The sequence below is a fragment of the Limulus polyphemus genome, unplaced genomic scaffold (assembly GCF_000517525.1).
Source record: "Limulus polyphemus unplaced genomic scaffold, Limulus_polyphemus-2.1.2 Scaffold7, whole genome shotgun sequence".
Taxonomy (NCBI): Eukaryota; Metazoa; Arthropoda; class Merostomata; order Xiphosura; family Limulidae; genus Limulus; species Limulus polyphemus.
Window position 1 is genome coordinate 455,375 of NW_013665617.1, and position 17,349 is coordinate 472,723.

Consider the following 17,349-nt stretch of genomic DNA (forward strand, 5'->3'; position numbering starts at 1 on the left):
TTTTTCGCTTTAAAGCAAGCAGTTTAGTTTGATCTATTCAATATAATAAAAACAGGATATTGTATGGCCCTTTCAATTATCTGTAACAAGAATATAATTCAACAGTATTGAATAAAAAGAAGCATAAGCATTTTTATGATATGTTTGTGATATTTCGATCCAAAATCTTACATTAAATATATCTGAATTATATGGAGGTGTTAATTTGAAAGTGTGGATCATAGCTTTTTAGTCGTTATCAACGTCCGCAACATGAAAAAGGTACATAGTGAAATCTAGTTGATAGGCATGTCCTGTAGAAAGCTATCAGTTGTTCAAGTCGAAGACAAGCTGTTATATATCGAATTAGAATCCCCTTTCTTTTCTGTGGCTGCATGCTCGCATAATATTGCTTAGAGCGTACTCTTGCAATGAGAAAAACAATTATTTTTTATATATTTCTCTGGAATTTATGATAGACCCAGATGTAAGTGAAAAATTTATTTATAATTATTATAAATAACTACTAAAATATAGTTCGAGTGTCCAAATTCTGTATTTCGTCAAAGAATTAACTGAGCTAGTCCGGGCTGCAAATGAAAATAATAGCTGATGATATATATCTTAAATAAATACATTGACCATTAACAAGGAGATAACATGTTTCAAAGATAAATTCAGATAAGTTTCAATATAATAAAACGTGTGTTGCTTCTTGTAGACGGCTCTTTTGACTAGTTAGTAACAATAAAAAATATGTGCTTCAAAAGTTCAATTAATGAAAAGATTTTGTGCAGTCAAGCAATAATCCCTACGTGGCTACATTGCAAAGCAAACTGCTATAAAATAAAGTGTAGACTATATTGAATATAGCGTAATTGAACTTGAGAGAAACCACTTTCAAGATTATTTGGTGATGACTCATTAACTGTATAGTATGGGCACCTAGAATCACGTTATACAGTATGTTTCTAATACAGAGAATAAATGGTGTTTGTAATCCTGGTAATATATATATATTCCAGTAAAAGTGTTTTGTACATTATTAAAATAATTGTTAATTAAAATAATTATCTTTGAAACATATTAAAATCAAATAAAAATGTCTTAATAACATTCATGCGTCTACCTTTCAGTAATCAACAAAACTGTATATACATATATATATATATATATATATTATATACTTTATTGGTAGTCATATTTCACAAAAGCATACACAAAATTATACGTCAACAACAAAGTGTACATCAAATATACATTGACTCATTAATTTATATACACATCTTAGCTGAATTATGATTTTCTAAACATTAAGCTCAAAATAGCAATGACTATTATCAGCAAACATTTGTTTTACAACACCTATATACGAGCTTGAAATACACTTATTGTTCTTTCTATAAAAGCAGTTTAAGTATCATATCTTCAGGTTCGTTGTATCGCTTCCTCTGAAACATTTTTTAAACCATTTATACTTCCATTAGCAATGTCTTACTATATTCTAAATCTGAGAAACATTTTAAACTTGATTTGAAATGTGTTTTCAAGTTTTCCAAAATAAAGAATTTTAAGCTGATCTTAATAATTTTCTTGAAGTTACACAATTCTTCAATTAGAATACAATATTTCTTTAGTATATATTTTTTTCTTCAGTTTGTTTAATGTCAATAAATTCCAAGGATATTTTCATCATAAATCAATGCAGACTTGAAATAATAAAATTTAACTCGGAAATAACTAGGCTACCAAATCTGTCTTTGTCTGCATAAAACAAGTATAGATTGTAGATTTTTTTTTCATTTAAAATGCACTGAAGTAAGTATTCTGAAAAAAGAAGTGAAGCATAGATTAAAGTATATATATACATATATATATATTTTATCAACTATTTTAACACATAAGCAAACCCTTATGGAGAAAATATAATAAAAGTTTATGCTAAGGTAGTTTTAGTAAAAAAAAAAGGTATCTATTAAAGAAAAGACAAAAACAATATCAACAAAAATACACATTTCAATCTTTCAGGAACTATATCTTCAAGGACTTAAAGATAATTTCAACATTCAATAATGAAGTAAAATGGATATAGTTAAATATTAATTGATGAAAGTCAACTAAACTTTACAATAATGTCTCATGGTAATAAACCTGAATACCTTTTACTAAATGCACAATGAACTATTTGTACTGTTGTCCAACCACACAAGAAAAACCTAAATCTGTTCATATCTATAAAGGTCTGAAAATGATGATTGATACAAGGTTTTTGTTGAGATATATAATCAACACAAAACTTTGAAAACAGGTTTTAATCAGTACCCTGGAGAGAACATGCTTTAACGGATGTGTCATTTAAACCTATGGATTTAATTATATATTGATATTATATCTTTGGAAAGTCTACAGAAGAATCGATATGTGACAATTAAAATTGTTTTATTTTTATACAAGCGTGGATATCGAAAAGGAAAATATTGGAGTTTCAGTATTTTGATTATATACATGGGAAGATTTAAAGTGTCAAATGGAAATGAGTATTGTACAGCAACATATAATTAAAGCAGGTTTAGTGATAAATTCCACACTCTACATAATTAAACTTATTTTTGAGACGTGTAGATGACTAGAAACGTTACATGAATAATAAGAGACGTAAATAACCAATAGTTTGAATGGATCGTAGTCTTATATTCAAAATCATGTGTAAAGAAGCTCTACATATTTACTGACGAATTATAAAAAACAACAACATTATTATGATGTTATGTAAACACATACACAAAATATACTAAAAAGTAGTTTTGTATTAAAGTTAAAGGTGAATAATGAGGTGTGTAAACTTCAAATACGTTATATCGGCACTATTGAAATCTGTGAATGTTCCAGATGTAGTCTTACCCGTATCACATGACTTTTAATGGATCAAAACTAATGAGCCCACCATGCGTGCAAGAGAACATTATATCAAACTGACATTCAGTGTGGTATTTCTTTTGTTTCACGTGGTGCACACAGTTCTTCATCAATGAGCAAAAACGACTGAACCGAAATGAACTGAGGACTGAGGCGATTAAAAATTTTGAGGATGACTTAAATACTAATCAGTGCTACCGCTTAACTAAGTAGGAATATGGATAAAAATTAAATATGGCATTTAGGTTTTTTTCTGGGCCACTTTGTAGCTACATTTTAAGAGTAATTAGCCATTACCCTAAGATACAAAATATTCAATAAAAATAGAACACAGAAATGATTAAACAAAGGAAATATTTCAAACTAACTTATCTATTTGCTTGATCTAATCTTAATTAATACATTCTAATGTCAGTAAGTTCCTCATTTGTTTTAATGTATTTGACTTCCATATACAATATCAGTGTCTTGAGTTATTGTAATAAATAAACATAAAATTGCATCTTTCTCTATCTAAATAAGTTATAACTGAATTAATGCCGTAGAAAGAAAACAATTTGCCAATTCTATAATATCATTAGTCCAGTGTATGTATGAGGAAGTGCATTATAAAACTCTGCTAAATATTTCATAATATCATTATTCCATTGTATGTATGAGGAAGTGCATTATAAAACTCTGCGAAATATAATTTAATGTTGTGCATCGATCGGCAATTTATAAGTTTTTCTTCACATCTGTGCCATTAATCATTACTGAAATTGGTTATATTTAGTTTAGTCAAATTTTATTTAACGACTGTGTTTAGTTCACTCATAAAATAAATGTCCCACATATACTGAAAGGTCTTTGGTCCATTTAAACAGAGAAATAAAACGTTAATGTCCCTGAAATAGATAGCATTTTTGGTAACAGTGATAACATGCAGGTGTGAAATCTGTGACATCAAAATAACATTTGACATTTAACCCTATTTCATATTCACTTCGTTCATTTCTTTCACACTGAAATGATGTTAATAACTATTAAAAATACGCACTCTTGATACACATTGTCGAAATAAACACAAGTGCAACTTACTGACAACCAAACACAGAATGTACTGTTCAAATAAACATAAGTGTATTGTACAGTTAACCGATTAGAGGATCAGTCGTTCAAACAAACACGAGTGTAATGTACTAATAATCGACCACAGGACCAGTCGTCCAAATAAACACAAGTGTAATGTACTAATAATCGACCACAGGATCAGTCGTCCAAATAAACACAAGTGAAATGTACTAATAATCGACCCCAAGATCAGTTGTCCAAATACACACAAGGGTATCGTACTAAAAATCAAACACAGGATGTATCAGAAATAAAGCATTTATTTATCGTTTATACACAATACGCACTGTGCGTATGTTTTATTTTCCCGAAATAAACTGTGTGCGACAGCAGCGTCTCCCAAATGTTAGTAAACTGTATACTTCTAATAGAAACGCAACGGATTCTTTGCTATTAAAATAAATTCCGACTTCTGCGTTAACACTATTCATCATAAAGCTTTCATAATTTGACAAAAATCAAGAATACTATATGTCAGTTTTACCTCCTTGATTCCCACGCTATGTATCTTTGAATCTAACGTCTGCAACAATTCTATGATCGCAGGATTCAAAAATCAATACTGTATTTTGAATTCGAATAAACGAAAAGAACCAAAATATGATTAAATGTCCTTCTGATAGTAAGCAACGAAGTGTACTTGACTTTTGTTTAAGAAGAAGAGTGAGGAGTCTGCTCCTCAATTTATTGTTTCTTATGCGACTGAAAGCCTCTCGCAAAAATCGACCTAGTCAGTAACTGCTAGTACTAGAGTGTAATGTTAAAAAGTAATTAAAGAAATTCCACCATACTCTCCGTACGTACATTAAACAATAACTTACCGCGTTTGCAGCTGATTACCTAAATTGAGATTAATTTAAGTTGGTAAATTTCAATAGTATTTATTCACTGTAATTCACTGTAGTACTTTGTGAAAGATTTATGCCAATAAAGCGCTTTGCTTTCGGAATACGATTATGATTACAAAATTATTATTTCCGGTCGGCAAAAAATGATTGGCTGTCAATGTAATCTTCAGTGTTAATAGGTATTTTAACGTTTTTCCTCCAAAGGAAATAAAACTATGTTCTCAAATGAATAAAAAAATCTATGTTTCAGGGAAATATTTCCTATTTTAAGAATAAAAGTGCGTTTCAAGTTTGTTTGTTGAATTTAGCATAAATCTGCGCTAACCGCCAACTCTTGGGCTACTTTTGTCAGACCAAAGTGAGGAAAGAGATTTCATTTTTGGTGATAGCGGGACATTTCACAGTCCGGCGAGTTAACAACTGGGCTCTATTCGACTATGTTAAAACATAAGAATAACATAATACCAATTCTAAAGTATTAGGGAGAAACGTAAATCATCAAGTTACATATAAAGGCGATCCACTAGAGAACGTTCTTGGCACTGGAATGAACAGCGGAAAAGATATAGTTCAAACTGCATTTATGGCTACCGTGTAAAACATGGCATGGAAGCATAGAGTTAGTTGCTATATCTTCGCCATGGTGTCGTACAACTAAGTTAGTTGCTATATCTTCGCCATGGTGTCGTACAACTAAGTTAGTTGCTATATCTTCGCTATGGTGTCGTACAACTAAGTTAGTTGCTATATCTTCGCTATGGTGTCGTACAACTAAGTTAGTTGCTATATCTTCGCCATGGTGTCGTACAACTAAGTTAGTTGCTATATCTTCGCTATGGTGTCGTACAACTAAGTTAGTTGCTATATCTTCGCTATGGTGTCGTACAACTAAGTTAGTTGCTATATCTTCGCTATGGTGTCGTACAACTAAGTTAGTTGCTATATCTTCGCTATGGTGTCGTACAACTAAGTTAGTTGCTATATCTTCGCTATGGTGTCGTACAACTAAGTTAGTTGCTATATCTTCGCCATGGTGTCGTACAACTAATTTGTCATTCATGTAAAATAATCATAACAAACTTCTCTGAAGGGTGAAGAATCAGAATTATAGAATTTTGATTTATTTGTTTGAAAATACCAGATTTAATATCGGAACTGATTTCACTTCTACAATGTACTACCTATGAAAGACTGAATTCACTTATAAAATCACATAAATTTTTGTAATATAGGCTCTAAAGGTTCTACAAAAAATCTTTATAAAAGACATGTAAACTTTATTATGACGGACACGTATCACTCACTGAGGAGCGGCCTTGTTATATTCACTGAGGAGCGGCCTTGTTATATTCACTGAGGAGCGGCCTTGTTATACATTAACCATTATTAACATAATGGGTCGTACTATAGTGTTCATTAGAAAGCAGGGTTGGCTTGTATAAGAAGTTTAGGAAGGCTTAGCCTCCCCAAATAAGCTTTCCCTCACAGGACATCATTGTCACCAATTCAAAAATATTGTGGGGAGATAGAGAGAGAGAGAACGAAGGAGGATGTATGTATATCACTGAAAAGAGTTTATTTATGTAGGAGCTCGAACTGGCTCTTCCCATAATGCATCCCCCCACGCACACAAAACACACACACCTGACAGAATAGACTACCCAAAGAAAACAGTTACGCGCCACCTATGCTAGAAAGTACAAAAAAAGTAATTATTTCCCCCTGTATCTAAGATAATTAATTATACTTATCCAGGTTATCTAAGAAAAAATAATCCAATTTAAAGCATTATAATCGCCGTAAATCTGCAAACAGTGAATGAAGTAACAGCGTTATTGAAAATTTAGGACTATTAGGAGCGTACGTTTGTGTTGGGAACAAATAAATTCCGAGATGGTACAGCTGTAAATTCCACAACTGGAAGGATATATATAATTTATAGACACAAGAACTACAGAGAAATAGTAACTGCAGTCTATCTCAGTTTATTACATAGTGACAGTAAAAAGATTTGAGGATGAAAACTTATATATATATTTCATATGACTGAGAGCGTCAGACGTTTTGCGTACACGATTTATTTGTATATGTGTAAAGCATTTTTTCTTACTTGTCTCTAATAAAATTTTACAATAGGCAAACAGTCCCCTGAGTTCATATAATATCAGAAAAGTCCCCTTAAAGAAAACATTGTATCAGCAAATATTAATAAATATAAAAATCGCTATTTCATTTATTACAGATAATTATTACAGATGAAAATTGCTATTATCATGACACGGATTTTAAATGATTATAAGCTATCTAACTAAAACTTATGGTTAATTGTTTCCATAATTAGTTCTAACAAACTCATCTTATAATATCAGCATTTAAGAGGTTGTAACTTTTAATTTTCTTTCACTGTAATTAGGTATTATTCTTTTACTTTTAGGTCACAAATAATATACACCTTATCATTTTAAAAAAATTCAATTAAATCCATATTTTGGCATTGATATATTGAGCTTATGACAAATAATACAATATAAAATTAATTGCTTGGTTGCTGTCAACTACGAAAACTACAAAGTTCTACAAGGGACTATATTCTCGCCATGGGTATCGAAACCAGAATTTTAAGGTCTAAGCCTGCAGACTTACTACAGAAACACTGGGGCATATATCTAAATGTAAATGATAAATATAAATATCATATATACGATTTTCAAATAGCGGCCTCTAGAGATGAAGAATTTTATTAGATTATTTTAAAAAAGAAAAAATGAAATAATAAAACAACTTCATGGCAGTCAAAATTTACAAAGAAATAAAGTACAATATGTTATAAATACGTTTAACAATTACGGTTTAAACGCTGATAGCCGATGAAATATTAGGAAACCAATGGGCCAAAATTTGTTAAAAAAACAAGTTTACTGGAGATTTTTTTCCTCACATTGCTCTTATTTTGTATATGGCGGCGGTGACTTGTAGAAGACAAGAGATATATCTGAAATATTATTCTTTACACACTTACGATTTCTATGCACAATGGAAAAATTAAGCTGATTGAGGGGAAATATCTGCATTTAATTTGTATTTATAATATTTTCACAATTATAATTCAAAAATCGATTATTTTGAAGAACATATATTGGTGTAAATTAAAACAGGTGGAGAATTCATGATCATGTTCTAGTAAATAAGTATGTTAATTATTCTTCAAGTACTTTTAAATCACGCGTTCAACGTCGACATAAATAGGACATGTAACTATTATTACTAGATTGCCTATAATGCATTTTGACTCAAGTAATTAGCTGTTTTAAAAAAGGTGGCGAATTTTTACTAACGTTTAAGATGAGACATACTATAATTTAAAAACAAACTATTTTTACAATTTATACTGAATACTGGAGCCTACTCGTTTATGTAATAAATTATTTTAAACCCTAGGTATCTTTTTCTATATATATGTTTAACCTTCATGTGTACAAGTCTTTCAATTGTTTTTGAGTATAATGATGATTCTAAAAATACAAAATTACCTGAAACAGTTCGTAATACACACAAGTTTCTTAAAATATTAAAACACAGTAACCAAATCCTCAAAACATACAAAAAAGCATATTTAACATGAAGGAAGTTTTAAAAATACCATTCACGGGACATCTAACAGTACAGTTTTGGCAGTTGTTTATTTTGTATTTGTCACACAGATTAATTAAAGTTATAAACATTTGTTTTTATATTACCTAAGATTACGAACTTAACTGTGATACTAAAGTGTTAAAGAGAAAGATTAATTGCTACTAAAGCAGAGGAATAACATCTGGTCAATATCGCTGAAGTTGACATCAAGTGGCACTACAGAATTTATGTAAAACTATTTACTCCCATATATATATTTACTGGTTATAGTTGTACAGCTGTAGTTAGTTTGGATTGAACTAAATGTTATTTCATCACGAAACGACCTCCGAAAAAAAAATTGCTGTTTTCTCTGGAAGTTTACGTAAAGTGTTGATTACGCTGTACATTTATTGTTTACCTTTAGAACTTCTGCGGGAAAAAAAGTGCGATTGACCATCTCATCATAACACTCCCAAGCCTTTAAGAGAAGCGAGAATGCTTGATGACTCTTAGGTTGCGAATCGAGTGCCCTAACCGTCAGGTCATTCCACGCCAACACAATGCTTACAAAGCATGTGTTTATAAACAAGTAATTATTCAAGAAGAATGTAGAGTCTAGCTATCTGGAGATTATGAAAGAAGAATGTAGAGTCTAGTTATCTGGAGATTATGAAAGAAGAATGTAGAGTCTAGTTATCTGGAGATTATTCCATAAAAATGTAGAGTCTAGTTATCTGGAGATTATTCCATAAAAATGTAGAGTCTAGTTATCTGGAAATTATTCCATAAGAATGTAGAGTCTAGTTATCTGGAGATTATTCCATAAGAATGTAGAGTCTAGTTATCTGGAGATTATTCCATAAGAATGTAGAGTCTAGTTATCTGGAGATTATTCCATAAGAATGTAGAGTCTAGTTATCTGGAGATTATTCCATAAGAATGTAGAGTCTAGTTATCTCGAGATTATTCCATAAGAATGTAGAGTCTAGTTATCTCGAGATTATTCCATAAGAATGTAGATCTAGATATCTCGAGATTATTCCATAAGAATGTAGATCTAGATATCTCGAGATTATGAAAGTTTAGTAAAGATAATATATTTGCACGTCTCAAGTGTCGTCATATTGTATTAGTGGATCACGGTTTTCTCGAATGTCAGAAAAAATTAGGTTAGAGACGAAAAGCAACAGTGTTAAAGAGGGTTTATAGTGTGATGATGTATCGAAAATTGTTCTTAATCTTTGTTGCGGATAAACTTTGAACACGTCTTGAAAGCGAAATGTATGATCATAATACACTATTTCATCTTAGATAATCATTCATTTACAACGTGAAAACACCAGTGTATTTATGTATTATATATATATGATTAATAATGTTGTCATGTAAAGTAAACTAATTTTTCCTCTCATACTTATTACATGGATAATATTTTGTCCACTATATATATATATAATGTTGTGTTTATTTATAGTAACTGATATCATTATTTTGCTCATTCATTTGTGTGGATAAGTACCCTTTCCTCACTTATTAGTGTTGACAAGTGGCATATTTAAGAGTGTCAGCTGGCCCTGAACAGTGTGAAAGCAAACTAAATGGTTTTAGACCTACATTCACAAAGACAAAAATCTAATATGTAAGATTTTATTTGTTTGGATGTACTGAAAACATTGATTTACAAAAACTTCTATTTGCTTCCACTATAATTAAATGAAATCCCTAGACCGACTCATAAGCGTCTCCCACTGAATACCCTTCATTACAGCTGTATTAGATTGTAATTAGGCGTAATAAGGAATAATGCTCTCAAGTAGTTTTCGAGCAAAAGGTGCTAATTTTAAATTTCACAGCGCTAGAAAAGTTTTCACGCTCTTTTTGAACATATTTTTATTTATTTTCATGTGTATAAGTCGTTTTCGCTTTTGAGCATAATCCTCATTAATATTTCCTAGGTCGGGTGCCTGTCATATTTACATAATGCAGACATTGGAAAATATTTATGGTTTAAATTGCCTCATCCTTGGTGATGATATTTATAACAAACTCTGACCAAACTTCCGTGTGCAAACATTTTAACTGAGTACTTTTTTTATTTACTTGTTTACTGAATCCATCAGAGAATATTTTGAAAAAACTAATGTTTATACACATATCTGTTTGTAGCGGTGCGTTTACGTCACTTTTGTATGAAATCGATTTTCAAAGGTAAAGCTATAATGTGCTACATTTTGAAAAATAACAGTTTTGAATGAGTTTATAAAATGAAAGTTTACTTTGACTACATTTAATCTTTCTTAATTAAACCAGAAATTAGAAAGTATTAAACGTTCATGAGGAGTAACTAACACGAACTACTGAATCGGTTCAAGTTAGAGTTATGAGAGCGTACTATTACTTATATATATTAAATAATATTAACATAAATGTTTGAATTACAACAATCATGCTTGGGTTTATAGTCTAACATTACAACTTAATATAATTGTGATATAAAGAAATGCAAAGTTACCGTTTTACTGTATACCAATCATATAAATCTTCAATCTATTCTAACAAAATCAAATCGACTAAAGCATCCAATATTGAACAATAAAGATATAATTATTAGAATTTTCTTTATTTGTTTCTCTTACTTACCCAACCACAACCAGATAATGCAGTTTTGAAACAAAATATATGATGATAATATTTTGCACAAACACACACATATATCTGGCTTGAGATAAAAAAAAACAGTTGTGCTAATAACTTCTTGATAGATTAATCCTTTATAATATAGGTAAAAAAAAAATGATAGTCCAGGAATGATGTAATTCATTAAATACACTCGTGGCACACAGAGACAAAGAAGTATATACACAAATCAAATATATCTGCTTTGAAGACTTCAACTTTCTGTCAGTTCCATTTTACAGCACCTTTGTCGAAACACGTCTAAATGATTCATGCATTTCAATGAAATAACTTATGTGGTATGAGCATCTTGTGCAAATTTAATAGTTATCCATAAGGTGAATAAAAAAAAACTTATGACATTCTAGTGAACACATTCAGGCTGATGGAACTCATTTTTGAAGTCTGCCTTTTACAAAATTACTAGTTCTAATACATTTACTTCAATATATTCATCTTAATCTTATACGTAATTTATTGACAATTTTGTGAAATTATTTGAACGGTCTTATATTGTTCCATTCAAACCCCCCAAAATTTTGTTATATTTAGGATATATAATATCTGAAAAACTTATTTTGATTTTGATGCATTTTAAAATCTTATTTACACCCGTTTAGAATTATAGCTATATGTACATTCAATATTTTCGAAATTTCTATGACTGTTATTTTACATTCTGTTTAAATTCTTAATTAGATCTACATCACACCTAAATATACAATATTAAAAAACATGAAATAATATGATCGCTATTTACGTCGTTCCTTAAATATTCATTCTGCTTCTTCCTACAACAAACACAAACTGGTAACAAACTGAAGATTTTACGTTAGCTGCAGCTGGGACTGATAGGAAGTCGGATTTACTGGGGATATCATAAAACTGCACTCAATAGTATTACCCTTCTGATACTGAGTGGTTCACTCCGAAAATTTAAACCACCATCTAGAAAACAAAAATTAACAATAATTTTCAGATAGTTAGAACCTCAATTAAGAATAACACAATAATTTTGTTACAAAATATATATATATATCTTTAATATCTCAAATTATATAAGTACATAAGTTTTTCTTTAAAACTATTGATGGTCGAAGTTTAAAAAAATATTATCCAAGAGAACTAACAAAATCGACTTACCACTTGTCATTGAGTTATACCGGTTTCGAATAATTCTAATACTCATCAGTAACCCAGGACCAGGGCAAATCGATTGGTTTGGTTTGATGTTTTTCAATTTCGTGCATAGCTACATGAGGGCTATCTACGCTAGCCGTCCCTAATTTAGCAGTGTAAGACTAGAGGGAAGGCAGCTAGTCATCACCGCCAACTCTTGGGCTACGCTTTTGCCAACGAATAGTGGGATTGGCCGTCACATTATAACGCCCTCACGGCTGAAAGGGCGAACATGTTTGGTGTGACAGGGATTCGAACCCGCGACCCGCAGATTGCGAGTCGAGCGCCCTAACCACCTGGCCATGCCGGGCCGGGCAAATCGAAAGAATAAGACTAGGCTTCACGTAGTGGGGAGAATATATTATAATGTATAGGGGAATTCCCTGAAACCGGTATAACTTAGTTACAAGTGATAAATAGAACAATGGTTTAGGCTTCATGTTTATTTTCTAGTATATTAAACAGATTTTAGACCAAATAATTCATAAAAATAAATTACTAGCATAGTAAAAAAACCTCTGAAATCACTATAAATGTAATATGAACAGTATTTGTTACCTCTGAGGATCCCTATTCTTCAAAATATTGAATAGACTGTATAATCTTTCATAAACAATTTTTTTTGTCTTTGAATGTTTTCCAGTTTATTATATCTTTCATGTGTAGAAATGGACAGACATAGAGTTAAACAACTGTTTTTGTAAAAAAATAATAATACACTTTACTTGTAAGACCTAGTCTAAAATGGAGCATAAAATTGAAATTATGAACAGGAACATCATCATATGATGTGCACATAGATTGAACGTCCTGGTCAGTAACCTGTAATTTTGACCTACTGACAAGGAGGAAGACAAGATAAACAGTGTTACCCCATCAAAAGGGGTTTAGTTGAATCTTTGAACCGAATAAAGGGATCGACCATCACTTTTGTAACGCGCTTTGGTGAAAGCGCGTGGCGTGTTCAATAGCATCACATTTTGAAGCTCAGACCTATCGATCCGCTGTCCGACAGGCTAGCCACAAGGCCAATACACGGTCCAATCCAATATGAATGAATATGACTGCTTAAATTTTCAACTTAATGCACATTTTTCTTAGTCGTATAATCTATACTAATAATACAACCTGTGTGTTTGTGTGTCAGTCAGTTAGCGCCATAGCTCCAAGAGGAAAGAACCTAGAGATGTGAAACTTTGCTGAGATACTAAGGGAATTCTGAGGGTGTGCACCTGGGTATTATTTTTTATTATACACGGACATTATTTTTTGTTTGTGAGCTTTCGGCCCTCTTACCGAAACCTTTATCGGGCAACAGTGTACTGGGCGATAAGCTATTTAAAATAGGTATCTAGGCAACAGTCGTAAAAATAACTGACATCTGGTATTAAAATGATTAAATACATAGAATTATAATGAATATAGAACATTAGTCAATTGCTTCGATATAATAAGCATAAGGAAAATACAATTTTCTTGTCTTTGAATATTTTCCAGTTTATTATATCTTTCATGTTAATAGATATAGGTATTATGTAGAGAATAATAATGGGATATTTAATTCTTCAAATAATACATTTTAAATTAAAGACTTAATTTTACATCGAAACCACATAGACACTGAGTTTATGTAAGTTTCTAAATATTGTCTTTGATTTTAAATTACAAAATAAGTTGAGTAGTTTGGTTAGCTGAGAGAGTGATTGTTAAATCGAGGGCTCAACAAGAGTTTAGGTTATATGTCGTACAACGTTTTTTAAAAACATGTTGTTATAAAACTGTTATTGTTTTACCTTTTTTTAAACAGAAACTACGCATAAAAGTGTTTTGTTAAAAACATGTTGTTATAAAACTGTTATTGTTTTACCTTTTTTTAAACAGAAACCACGCATAAAAGTGTTACAATTCACATTATCAGTTCCGCCAATAATGTAAAACAATAAGTTTTGTAACAACAGGTTTGTAAACAAAAACGCATAAAAGTGTTAGAGTTCATATTGTTGGCGGAAATGAATACAGTTAAATGTCTGTTCATTTGTATCTAAAACTATTTTCAAAATATGTGTGTCAAAATATTTGACTTATATATCGATCAAAAAAAGTTATAGTAAAAATGCTTTTTTTTGCATTTTGATCATTTAAGAGTTCTTTCAGTGATTTTCAAATTAATAACAAATAATTTTAATAAAGGCTTTTATTACCCGTGCAGCGAAAAAACAAATCTGACATTATTAAAAAAAAGAAAGAGATATGAATAATTGTTTGTTCTGTTCGTTCGCATCTTTCAGCCCTTATAATAGTAAGCCTATAAAGATATGGAACAAGCGTATTCAGGTTAAATATCTGTGATGTCAAGTTTTTAGACTCAATGAAAGCCTTGAAATATAATTTTTCCACAGAAAACGGACCGGATTTTTGGTCTGATTTAAGTAGAAATAACGTCAGAAAAATGTATGCGTATTTTATAGAGAGGTGTGCTGCCGTTGTGGTGTCAGAATAAAAATTTATCAAACGCTGTCGTGTCTATTGACAAACAAGAGTAACTTTTTATTGAATAGACAAGTTGAACCCGCGAAATTCTGCAAACATAAATTGGTTTGTATTCACTTTATTTTGGGAGGGGATTTAGGTATGATAAACATTTCTGACGCTGATTATGTAAAATGTAAGAGTGAAATGTCGAGAAAAAGATTCTGATAGCCAATCACAAGCAATCAAACGAATGCGGTAGGACAGTAGGACTCCACAAGAAGCCAAAAATGGCGTTTATACAAAGGCATTCGAATGATTTCATTTATTTTCTTGAATTTTTACGATCTTAAGCCATTTATCTCACAGAAATATGAGCATTTGGAGTGTATTGTTATATGAAAAGTGAAATTATGATAATTTCTGTTTAAAAATAGCTAACCTCTGTTCAGGTAATACCCGGGCAACGTCGAGTAAGGACGTGGTTAAGGACATTTCTCAAGTGATCATTCTGTTTATATGTTATTTTAATAAAGGAAAACAATAATAATAACAACGAAACCTATCCTTACCTGCTACTGAGAACAACACAAAACATTACGGCTGAGATGACAGAAAATAAGTGGCCTTGGAATGCTAACAGACAACGTTGACAAACTGGATGTGCGCATTGACGACAAAATCGGAATTCCAAGCACCATCTACAGAATAATATCAAACAAAGAATACTATTTGTAAACAATAATCGACATTGTTTATCGTATTCAACTGAACTTTCAATTTTATATAACACCCACTATTAACACGTTTGACTGCAGTCCGTTTGTGACAAAAAAATTAAAGCTCAGTGGTAAGCGAGGGAGAGCATGCAACGCTAAAATGCGAGGTTAGAGCCACGTAGTAGGCTTAGTGCAGATAATCCATTGTACAAGTTTGTTCTTAAACCAAACAAATAAACTCAGCGATGAATATGTTTATAAACGTCTCAGACTGTTTCCGTTTCTTACCATTTCATAAAATATCCCAAAACTTTAAGCAGAACAAGTGGAGTAAAAATAAAACGTGAAATTATCCATATCATATGAGCTTTTCTTTCCTGTTGAAAAACCCACAGTTTAGTTTCAATTCACATTTGAAAGATAATAATTTTTTTTATCTTTATGGACATTTCGTTTTAAAACTCTTGAAGCATTATGTTACAAGAGGGTATTTCAGTCACTGCACATGAAGGTTTTAGATTTGCATAATTTACGTTTCTAGAGTTCTCTGGTGTTTTATGTTTAATATCCTAGTGTTCCTTATTATTTTGTAAAGTTTTAGGGAATTTATTTTTTCAATTGAAAGTTTGAAGGATAATTAATTGCTTGTATTTTTGTTTCTAATGAAATCTTATACATTTATATAAAAAATTGAAAATTGTAGTGGTTCTCTAAATACGTTAAGCATTATTCTGATATTTGTTGCCACAGCTTATCTTTATGAAATGTTTCACTAACATAGGATAACAATACAAACAAATTAAGACACTTTTATGCATAAATGTTAATATATCCTTACCTGCTGGGTTATTTAAAAGTATAAAAACAAACACAAACACTTCGCTGAAGGGTTCTTATATTTTCATTACTTTATTGGTGATACGTCATTATTATGAGAGGCATTTTGTATGTTGTTGTTTTTTGCGTGTTTGATGAAAATATGTGGCTTCGAAAATTATGACTTGTGGGCCTTAATAAATTAATTCATATCAATTATTGTGGTCTTTTTAGATAAAATCAGGAGACACATTTACAAACTTTTTCCCTTTTATTTATGCGCCCCCCAGTGGCACAGCTGTATATCTGCGGACTTACGTGGTGGGCAGAGCACAGATAGCCCTTGCGTAGCTTTGTGCATAATTAAAAACAAACAATATTATTTATGCAAATACAGCTTTTACGTGCAAATTTTGTACAAATACTTTAATGTATACAGTTTTCGGCTATGAAAATAGTAAAAAATACTACCGTATGAAGTTTCTCGCAAAAAATAAACAAGGAAACATGGTGAATAAAATTTGATTGTATGATAAGGTCTCGTTTCGTCACTAGTTGCTTATTTCATACAGTTGGAAAAATTTTATAATATATATGAAATAATTTTTTGTAAAAAATAGAGAAACTGATTAAATCATTAAACTTGAAGACTAAAATTCTGTTATTAAAGTACTGAACAGATAGTAAAAACGTTATCTGCTAAAACAGTAAAACAATAAGATTGTTTAGCGCAATTTTCATGTATAAATTAGTAAGATCATAAGTTTAAGTTGTTTAAGCATTCTAGTGTATGGAACATAATTCCATTTTTATTCCAAATTCAAATATTATACTTATCATTGTCCTTTTTTAAAACTTTATCAAGTAAAACTTTAAATATTTTGTTTACTGTGGTTGATTTTATACTTTAAACATGTGACAAGATGTTAATATCTTACTATTAGGTAGACAAGAAATTAATGTCGCTTTTCTTAGATGAAAAAAACCGAACAACTTATATATCAAAACAAAGCATTATT

At 30.7% G+C, this 17,349-nt stretch overlaps 1 protein-coding gene across 2 annotated transcripts in view; it reads right to left on the bottom strand.

The window, feature by feature from the left end:
- Positions 1 to 1,180: 1,180 nt before the first annotated feature.
- Positions 1,181 to 17,349, bottom strand: part of LOC106476562 (zwei Ig domain protein zig-8-like) — a 173,018-nt gene continuing 156,849 nt past the window's right edge. Inside the window, exons 6-8 of one of the 2 annotated variants that reach the window (XM_022381374.1) lie at positions 15,368 to 15,496; positions 11,908 to 12,095; positions 1,181 to 1,806 (exon numbers count right to left, since the gene is read on the bottom strand). The gene's annotated coding sequence lies outside the window, so the exon portion shown is untranslated. Of the gene's footprint in view, positions 1,807 to 11,289; positions 12,096 to 15,367; positions 15,497 to 17,349 lie in introns of those variants that run through there. The other variant, XM_013937241.2, reaches the window with a different exon arrangement.